At 42.9% G+C, this 7,975-nt stretch overlaps 1 long non-coding RNA gene across 1 annotated transcript; it reads left to right on the forward strand.

Moving 5' to 3' along the window:
* The first annotated feature begins 394 nt into the window (after positions 1-394).
* On the forward strand, positions 395-6,318 carry LOC120438518. The gene is made up of 3 exons (XR_005611967.1): positions 395-533; positions 5,868-6,000; positions 6,252-6,318. It is a non-coding gene; the product is annotated as an uncharacterized LOC120438518 (long non-coding RNA).
* Positions 6,319-7,975: the final 1,657 nt, after the last annotated feature.

Here is a 7,975-nt window from a genome sequence, read left to right on the forward strand (position 1 = left end):
TTACAGTGACATCATGCAGTTTGTGCTTTGACCTCCAGAGGGCGACAAATCAGCACAGACAGAGAGCTCCATTCAAACTTTGCTGCCATCAGGAATAATTCTTCAAATATAATCATCAGTGTTTGAGCAGTTATGATATCAGGGACAATCTAGACATGTGTGACAATACTGAACATGTCACATGACACACCTTAAACATCATGTGATCCACTCTCAGTCTGCACTTTCATTCATGACTTCAACAGGTTGAAATGAGCTTTGAACAAACATCAGTTCAGTGTTGAAATATTTAAACGCTGCAGGAAGAAGAATAACAAAGCGATGACAGATGTTTGTGTTTCAAACTGGAAAACCAGCAGAAATAAATCACAGCCTGCCAGAGGTTTGGAAGTTTCTGAGGTGCACCTGAACGCAGCACACAGTGTCCAATGCTCCTGATTGTCCTCTCTTTGGGTGTTTCCTTCCTGCTCAAAGTTTACTTTCACTTCCTGAACTTCGTGCAGTGGAGCTTGTTGTTGGTGTGTGAAGAAACTGTAAGTTTGCTTTGTTTCCTCCTTTAACAGTTTGTCTTTAGGAACTTTACTGTTTGTTCAGCTCATGTTTGATTTCTTCACACAACAAACTGTGTGTGTTTGTATTTCCGGTCTCTCCATTAAAGTCAGTGTGTAATGTTTCCTGGCTAACATCAGCTGTGTGCAGCTTAGTTCAGCACAAACCTGCCGCTCCATAGTTCACGGTAACGGACTCACAGCTGGACCAACGAGGCCGAGTGTGTCCGCCACACGTTCGTGTTTGTGTACTTGTAGTTTGTACTTTGTGAGTTCACTCAGTCCGTAGAGGACGCAGCGTACGTGATGACGTCACAGCCCTTTACCTCCTTTACTGTCACTGTGGCTGTATCCCAATTCAGGGTCTGCAGCCTTAAAGTACGCAGCCTCAACGATCCTCAAGGGCCGCGTACTCAAAGACCGCTAAGGCCGGAAGTGCGAGGCTTGTGAAATGGGGCGGTCTAGCCTCCGTCGCGCTGCCCAGGTTGCCTAGCAACCATGATAGCTGGAAACGTGTGGTTGACGGAAATGAAGGAGAACATATTTTGTTCGTTTGTTTGTTTCTACATGAGCTTTGTGTGATTTAATAAGTATCTGAGGCCGAGACCACAGGACTGTAAAACATGATTGTTGGGCTTCATTTCTGTACTGAACAGTCATTTTAAGATTAGCTAGTAAATAACAAATAGTTAATGTTGTTCATGAGACTAAAGTCAGTGTAAATATGAGATGGCAATATTATAGTTATTATGTTAATTATTATAAGTTATTACAGCAGTGAGTTTGAACTCTCAAATCAAATCACTTCTACTGTCACATCACATGTGCAGGTACAGCACATGTGATGTGAACTCTGTGTCTAATACTGAGCTTCAGTAAAGATTCAAGTTGCAGTTATTTATATTTCCTATCACCTTAAATCTTCACTCAAAGACAAGTATCTCTGACAGTGTATATACAGATGTGTTATATATAAGAGACAAACATTGTTCTTTCAATATGTTGGCATTACTAAATTTGGCTCAATGCTTACATATATGTGTAAAAAGAAAATGTACGAGCTGTGATAACTGTTTCTGATAGAATGAAGAGTAGACTGATATATGAAATATTCCTTTATTGGGTGAGAAAATCAGAGCATGTCATAACTGCTTTAAGTCATACAGAATAGATATCAGAGCCTTAAACAGGCTGACTTCTGCTAAATGGGTCAAACTGGGCAGAAAGTCTACAAACACATAACATCCTTATAGAATATGATGTAACACTATAGATCAACTTACCTCAGAATATATAAAGCATATAAACAATTACAGCAATATGATGCAACAAACACAGCAGTGCTACTAATCCAAAATACTCAAAGCTTCACAGAACTGAAACAAACATTTATTTTTAGCTCCATTCTGCTGCTGATACATACTTTAGGTTTCTGAATATTAAACTTGTTGCTGCCTTTCATAGTGTGTAACTTGAAGGCCCTGAGTACTTTCTCCCACACTGAAAACACTGGGATCATAACATTATTTGAACATTACCTAATAAGACTGATTCAGGACAGACAATTAGTTATGTTAAACTTTCCTAGCAGTCCTTCACAAACAGGGAACAGTCTGTCTATTCTCTCCATCTGTCAGCTGCTGCTGGCTCTTCCTCCTCCTCTTCCTCACACACTGCTGAGTTTGTCCTGGTGGATCATCAGGGTGCAAAGCCTCACAGATGATGTGCAGCAGTGGGTCCCTCAGTCTGTCCTCACTCTGGACACTTGCAGTTGTCACACATGGAAATCAAATGTGTGATAAGCTGCAGGATTCAAACACAAGTGTAACTTATAAATACATGTTCATACTTTTATTCCACAATCAGAGAGAAAGAAACAGAGAGAGAGTGCAGGACAGACAGACAGGTGACAGTCTCAGGTGTACACACTGCTACAAAACAGCACAAGAGAAGGAGGATTTAGTGTTTGTGTTATTACGAGTGCTGAACAAGAAGAGTTCCCAGATGGTGCAGTGGACACATGTGTGACTCCTGTGATTAAAGCATCTTTCTTTCAGCTTAACGAGTGAACCGTCAGCTCGTTCAAACACACGTTAAAGTCCGTTTGGCTCGACACCACCGAACAGAGGCAGCAATATAACATAGCTAACATTAACAGTGCAGTGAATCCTGCTTGTGCCGTCATATTCAGGACTGCAAACCGAGCAGCATCACTGACTTTCAGCTTGTTGTGTTTGTGGATATATGACTGACTTTAATTATCCATAAAATCATCACAGTCTCTGTAAGATTAAGGTCGACTATTGTATTATTATATTTTAAAGGCTTTAAAACCAGGTAAACGCTGAAAGTACAAACATCGCTAATGTCAAATAACTTTGCCGACATGTGGCCAACAGTAATGTTTTAATGTTCTCCATTATTAAACATTTGCACATAAATACGTGACATAATATTCAGTACTTACTTTTAACAGTTTACTCTTCGGCCGCTCCGCTTCTGCCATCTGCGGCAAAATTATCCACACCGACTGCCGCGCTATGAATTGTGGGATATGTTGGGCCACGAAGTCTACACCGCCACAGCCTTAAAATTCAGGGAAATGAAGGACGCATTTGAGGGCCGCATTTCGAGCAGCCTCTGAATTGGGACAGCCTTCGGCGCGCCGCTGTGACGTAATCGGTCTTAAAATGCAGCCTTTAAGGCTGCAGACCCTGAATTGGGATACAGCCTGTGATTAATATTTACACACGACAGGAGACACCTGACAGCATGCTAACGCTAAGCTAACGCTAAGCTAGCCAAGAGCCCAGAGCCCAGAGTGACGTTAAAGCTGAGTAAACACTGACCCCAGACCAGCACCGTGATAAAGTGAGCTGCTGCTGCTGAACTTGAACAGGTAACAAAGTGATGAGCAGTCAGGCTGCAGGTTTCTACCTGTTCATGTTTCCACAGTAGAATCACTTTGAAGTGTCTTTGTGCTGTTTCATCTTTGATTTGTGTTCATAAACACTCAGAGAAACATCACGTGACCTCATCAGGATCTGTGTTGGTGTGTGGGGCTGTACCTCAGCTTTAGATTATGGTGATTATGAGACAGTGTTTCAGCTCATTTTACACAGTAACATCAAAGTAATGTTATGAGGAGTAATGAAGTAACGTACTCCATTACTTTTAATTAAAGTATTCTGTGTAATATGTGTAATAATGACTTTTTTGAGTAATGACCAACACTGATCACAACAAAGAGGAAATGCCTCCAACATGCACAAACATTTGACCCACAACATGCAGTTAATGTGCACAAATGTCTTTGATATGCTGCTCAGTGATGGTGGTGACTGTCAGAGCAGAGCTACTGAGAATCAATAAGTAATATCAATGATGGAATCACTAAACTCTTATCATCCCTGTCAGTATCATACATGTGCTGTATAATGTGATAAATGTAGAGGTGCTGGCTGTTCTCTCACTCTGCTGTTTAGCTGTAAAGGACGCCTCCCTGCCTTTGTCTCATTCATGACCTTTAATAGTCTCTTCTAACATGCAGAGATCTGTATGATCTGTTTCATAGAGTCTAACCAGCCTGTACAGGTAACAACAACAGTCACTGCATCACTGACACACAAACTTCATCTCTGTCAATAACAACATTCATACATGGAATAAAAACACATCAGTGGATCATTGCTGGAGCTGCCTGGACTTCAGTCTTCAGGATCTCAGCCAACAGCATCGACATGCTGCTCCAGATGTTTGTGCTCCAGATGTTTGTGCTCCAAATGTCTGTGCTCCAAATGTCTGTGCTCCAGATGTCTGTGCTCCAGATGTCTGTGCTCCTGGTGTTTGTGCTCCAGATGTCTGTGCTCCAGATGTCTGTGCTCCAGATGTTTGTGCTCCAAATGTCTGTGCTCCAGATGTCTGTGCTCCAAATGTCTGTGCTCCAGATGTCTGTGTTCCTGGTGTTTGTGCTCCAGATGTTTGTGCTCCAGATGTCTGTGCTCCAAATGTCTGTGCTCCAGATGTCTGTGCTCCAGATGTCTGTGCTCCAGATGTCTGTGCTCCTGGTGTTTGTGCTCCAGATGTTTGTGCTCCAGATGTCTGTGCTCCAAATGTCTGTGCTCCAAATGTCTGTGCTCCAGATGTTTGTGCTTCAGATGTCTGTGCTCCAGATGTCTGTGCTCCAGATGTTTGTGCTCCAGATGTCTGTGCTCCAGATGTCTGTGCTCCAAATGTCTGTGTTCCTGGTGTTTGTGCTCCAGATGTTTGTGCTCCAGATGTCTGTGCTCCAAATGTCTGTGCTCCAGATGTCTGTGCTCCAGATGTCTGTGCTCCAGATGTCTGTGCTCCTGGTGTTTGTGCTCCAGATGTTTGTGCTCCAGATGTCTGTGCTCCAAATGTCTGTGCTCCAAATGTCTGTGCTCCAGATGTTTGTGCTTCAGATGTCTGTGCTCCAGATGTCTGTGCTCCAGATGTTTGTGCTCCAGATGTCTGTGCTCCAGATGTCTGTGCTCCAAATGTCTGTGCTCCAGATGTCTGTGCTCCAGATGTTTGTGCTCCAAATGTCTGTGCTCCAGATGTCTGTGTTCCTGGTGTTTGTGCTCCAGATGTTTGTGCTCCAGATGTCTGTGCTCCAAATGTCTGTGCTCCAAATGTCTGTGCTCCAGATGTTTGTGCTTCAGATGTCTGTGCTCCAGATGTCTGTGCTCCAAATGTTTGTGCTCCAGATGTTTGTGCTTCAAATGTCTGTGCTCCAGATGTCTGTGCTCCAGATGTCTGTGCTCCAGATGTCTGTGCTCCAAATGTCTGTGCTCCAGATGTTTGTGCTCCAGATGTTTGTGCTTCAAATGTCTGTGCTCCAGATGTCTGTGCTCCAGATCTCTGTGCTCCAGATCTCTGTGCTCCAGATGTCTGTGCTCCAGATCTCTGTGCTCCAGATGTTTGTGCTCCAGATGTTTGTGCTCCAGATGTTTGTGTTCCAGATGTCTGTGCTCCTGGTGGGAAGGCTCTCAGTTTCATCCTTGAAATAACAGGGTCAATAGTGGGTCAGCGACATGCTTTCTTTCCGTCTCAGGTTTAAATATCTGGGACTCTCCACCGTTTGGTTTTAGAACTGAAGAAGCTTCTCTGATGAAACGTCTTCAAGAAACTTGAAGTCTCTATTTTCTTTCCAAGCTCCTTAGATCACATGACCTGGATGACTGAGAACCTACAGACATATTGACCTGGTTTCTAGGTTACATGACAGGTCAGAGTTCAGCGACTGTAACTCAGTGACTCCTGTTAATGTGAACTGAGTGTTTGTGGTTTACCTCTCAGACTGACTGAAGATGATGATGGAGGAAGAGGAGGACAGAGCAGAGTCTGCAGGGTCCAGCTGTCCGTCTGTGAGGAGTGACCAGTCCAAAGGTCTAAATCCTCCAGACTTCAGTGCTGAACCTGGACCAACGAGGTCAGAGAGCTGAACTCCCTGAGTAACAGAAATAATTCTGCACTGACATTATAATCAGTGTTGATTCTGGTTGATTTTCTGTGTTTGTGAGCTGAGAGGAAATGAAAATGAGTTTGTAACAAAAATCAGTTTTGTCCAGTTTTCCTGTAAAAAGCTGAACTCTAATCTAAGAGGATGTTACTGACAGGAAACAGCTGCATTATCTGCAGTCTGTGTGATCACAGCTGCTTCAATCATGTTTGTGTCTGCAGAGGTCAGAGGTCACAGTCTGCAGGGTCCAGCTGTCCATCCATGAGGAGTGACCGGTCCAAACGTGAACCTCCAGACTTCAGTGGTGAACCTGGACCAACGAGGTCAGAGAGCTGTGATGACTCCTTTACATGTTTGTGTTTCCTGGATAAATCTGACCTGAAACATCCTCAGATTGTTACAAAGATTCATTAAAAAGAAAACAATGAAAGACAAAAGATCCAAATGTTCGACTTGGTCATTTGCTGTTTGAGGACAGTGATGCTCATATCTGTGGGGAAAGTGTGACCTGAGTGGGTTCATGTTTGTCTTTAAAGAGCTGCTCTGATTCTCTTTGTGTCTGATCTGTTAAACAGTCTGAGAGGTCACACAGAGACCCAGCAGCTAAAGCCTGGATCATACTGGCTGCTGTTACTCCATCAGGACAACACTGAACCACAGTGGTGTGGATGTAGTGGATAAATCCCACCATACTGATGCTCAGAGTTAATCACAGGGAACAAACCAGATGTTACCTTCAGATTGTGACCTTTGGAGTGGACGATGCAGATTTCAATAGAGAATAAATGTTGTTGTTTTTCAGCTGTGAAAAAGAATCTAATTTTCTGAACTTAAGAATTTATGATGCTGGAAAAAACATGGAGACAATAACACAACATTTCACTGTATTCATAGAATGAATGTAAAACTGTCAGACATTCATTAAATATGCAAAATGTCCACAGAAGCATCAGAGGGTCAGATGTGAAGCACTCAGTGATTTTGATCAAATGACTCATCAGTTATTGATCTGTACTACACTGATCTACCACGTTAGTAAAGCTGGTGTTCTGGTGGTGGAGGGAGACCTTGGATCATGTTCTGGTTTTGGAGCAGTGATCTGCTGATGGTTCAGTTTAATGAGCTTCTTCAAAATCCTCCCTGACATCACCACTGAAAGGACGTCCATGAAAACAGACTGAAAATTACTGATATGTTCACAATCTGAGAGTTTAAAACTTGACAGACTTGATTCAGATGAAGTTATTTGAGCAGAAACTCCTGGATCTTTATCCTGTGTTGATCTAATCCTTCATGGTTCCTCCACAGAGTGGACCAGCAGAGCTCAGAGGTTCCCAGTGGTCAGTCTGCCCAGCAGCATCAAACACAGCTGGACTCCATATTTATGGTCTGTACATGTACAACAACTACTGTTACATCTGTTCTGTCCACAGTCATCTCCATGCTGCTCTTTGTAGACCAGTGTCAGTGTGTCCAACATGGATCTGATGTTTGGCTCCATGATTTCAGTCTGATTGGCTCATTCATAAATATTCTGTTCCAGCTGCTGGAGGACAACATCATCACTTTTGTGAAGAACGAGCTGAAGAAGATCCAGAAGGTTCTGAGTCCAGATTACCCAGAATGCTTAGAGAGTCAGAGGAGCAGCAGCAGAGAGGCATTTGTGAAGATCACAGTGGACTTCCTGAGGAGAATGAAGCAGGAGGAGCTGGCTGACCGTCTGCAGAGCAGTAAGAGGATTTATCTAAAGATTTAAAGTTTTGGATAAATGAGACATTTACTGATGTCTGAAGAGACGGAGCATGAATGTTTTAAAGATTCATTCTTTTTGGATTTAAGTGTTTGTTTCCACTTTCAAATGATGTTCTACATATTTCTTCTCTTTCAGAACTTCAAGCTGCAGTTTGTCATCGTAACCTTAAATCCACCCTGAAGAAGAAGTTCC

The sequence above is a fragment of the Oreochromis aureus genome, linkage group 3, assembly GCF_013358895.1.
Source record: "Oreochromis aureus strain Israel breed Guangdong linkage group 3, ZZ_aureus, whole genome shotgun sequence".
Classification (NCBI taxonomy): Eukaryota; Metazoa; Chordata; class Actinopteri; order Cichliformes; family Cichlidae; genus Oreochromis; species Oreochromis aureus.